Source organism: Humulus lupulus, chromosome 2 (assembly GCF_963169125.1).
Source record: "Humulus lupulus chromosome 2, drHumLupu1.1, whole genome shotgun sequence".
Lineage (NCBI taxonomy): Eukaryota > Viridiplantae > Streptophyta > Magnoliopsida > Rosales > Cannabaceae > Humulus > Humulus lupulus.
In genome coordinates this window covers 243,397,366-243,400,152 of record NC_084794.1, presented here as the reverse complement: position 1 = coordinate 243,400,152, position 2,787 = coordinate 243,397,366, and positions in this window count along the sequence as shown.

Below are 2,787 nucleotides of genomic sequence, written 5' to 3'. Positions count from 1 at the left end.
TACCAAGTCTTGCACTTTTATAAACACACAGTTTAACAATCTTGGCTATCCAGGGCGTTACAAGTAGTCATTCCTTACAGCCTCTGACTACGTCAGTGCGAACACTCGAGCTGGAGTCAAGCTGTGTGCCTTCTTTGGCTCCTCTTTCTTTGCTCTCAGGAAATCCTTCCTGAGATTCCCAACTATACTGCATAAAAATCATGCCTTTGCTCGACATTCTCCCAGATCATGTCTCCTACATCTGGCACACTCTGGATAAGTCCTCCAACTCTTATTGTCGACCTAGCGGCTACCCTGGACACCTGTGTCCTCCTACCCGGGCCTGAAACTGTAGAAGTATCGGGGGGTCTTTCTCTTCTGATCACTAGGGCCTCCGCCCCTACCACATCTTGTAAATGGAGGTACCACCCACCTAGTATCCCCCCTAACCCGTTCTCATGCCAGATCTTGTTCTCTACGCCCTAACCAGTAAGGGCCTTTTATACTACCTGAGCATAAGTCGTCACTCTAGGTACAAAGGTGATTCTAACATTCCAGGCTATCATAGAATTTAGCCCTCGAAGGAACCTTTCCTTCCTGGTTACATTAGTGGGTACTAAGTGCGAAGCAAACTTGGTTAATCTGTCAAACTTCAAAGCGTACTCTATCACTGTCATGGCGCCCTATACCAAATTATTGAATTCATCTACCTTTGCAGCTCTGACTGGATCATTGTAATATTTCTCATTAAAGAGGTCTCTAAACTCTTCCCAACTCAGTATAATCACATCCCGATTCTGGGATACTACCTCCCACCAGATACGGGCATCGTCTCGAAACATGTACGTGGCATAGGCCACTCTGTCATTACCTGCTACCCTAATAAAGTCCAGGAGAGAGGTAATAAAACTCATCCACGGCTCAACTCGTCATGGGTCTGACCCTCCCTCAAAGAAAGGAGGGTGTTGCTTTCTAAATCGTTCATATAGAGGCTCCCATTTGTTTTCAATGTCTAGCGGTTGAACAACTGGTACCAAGACAGGTGGTACAACTGCAGTGTTCCCTGTCGAACCCTGCTATCTCAACAAGTGGATCTCATCCTCTTGCCTCTGTAATCTGGCCTACATTTCAGCAAACATTTTCCGCCAGTTATCAGGGGCTGGCGGAGGGTTCTAACCCTGGTTATCATCCCAAGCCTGTATTTATGCGCAAGCTAGTCAATCTGATCGCCTTGGAAGCATAATTCCCAATCTAATATGATCTGGTATTAGTACGAGAGAATTAAGATCATATATAATGAATAAAATAGTCAATAACATATTAAAGTATGGAATCGTTAACGAATGGTTACTAGTACAATTTGCTAAGCATACGAGATGCAAGTAATCTAGATTCGGATTACTAGTGTGGATAGACATCTTAGTAAAGGTGTTGTATATAATAGAGAGTATATATGACAGGACCCATAAGAATTAATTATCTTTATAAACTTGCGGTTTGACATAAAAATTTGATTCTTATCATAATAGATGATCATTTGTAGATCAATCTAAATCTTAAGATGTTTATCCAAAAATCAGCTGTGGATGACGCGGCAAGAATTTTTGACACGTGGCAGAGATGTTGCTCGCCTATCGACCAGGGATACTTCCATACGCGGAGGTTCAAGTTTTATATACGACCAGCCTGGTCGTATACTCCGTTTATTTATGTATAAATTTGTATAGTTGTAATGATATCCGAGAATATCTCTTCATTATAACCTGAATATCTGTTTATTAAGGAAAGATATGATTAATTGACTCATGTAACTCTCTTTGAGCCTATAAATATACAAGAAATAGCTCATGGGGGATCTTTTGATCTTTTTCCGAATCCTCTTTTCTGATCTGAGAAGAAGAGAATTGTATTGCTATTATCCATCGTCTGTATTGTTTCTCCTTCTAAGGTTTATGAAACTCAAGAACCCTAGTTCTTTGATCACGCCTTTGAAGCTCAACATTAATAATAGTATCAAGTGGACGTAGGTCATTGCCAATCTTTGGGGCCGAACCACTATAATTCTTGGTCTCCTTTATTTTCCATTAGATTGTATTCTCAAGCATCGTACTGCTTTCCTGTCATATATTTGACTCCGTGTCATTGCCTAATTTGAGGGTCAACATTCTGATGCTTTCATTGAGAGATTGTGAAAGAATCTAATGGCAAAAACTTCCAAGAAGACCAAACAGGCTGCTGTCGCTGCATCATCACAGCCTCCTCCCCCAAATGTGGCTGAAGAGGAACCACATTTGGAGTTTGATGAGGAGGAGTTAGATTCTAAAACCTTGAAGGCAACACTAGGGGTGTTGCAAGATGAGTTGGCCAATCTGAGGGCCAATCAAGAGAATGATGCAGAGATAATGGCATCGCAGCAAAGGGAAATAGAATGCCAGTGTCAGGAGCTGAGCGAGCGGCAGGCTGAGATGGACCGTTGACAGAGGGATGCCATGGCCGCCCTTGAAGCAGCCATCCAGCTGGCTAGGAATCAGGTTGCGCCAGCCTCCCAGCCAGATCAGCCACCAAATGGGCCACCTTAAAGGGGTCCTAATCCTAGTCCTCCGCTCCAGCCAGTAAGCCCTCAGAGGCCGGAGAAGCCACCTATGGCTCAGGATGATGTCCCACCTAGAGATCCTGAGCAGCAGCCTCTGTCTAAAGCTGGTCAAGGCAATCCCCCGTGCCCGAGGCAAAATAGAGTCAGGCAACCGCCCTGCCGCCCTAGACGCCCAGGGGATGAAGAGCCACATCCATCGAGCAGGGGGCAGCGCC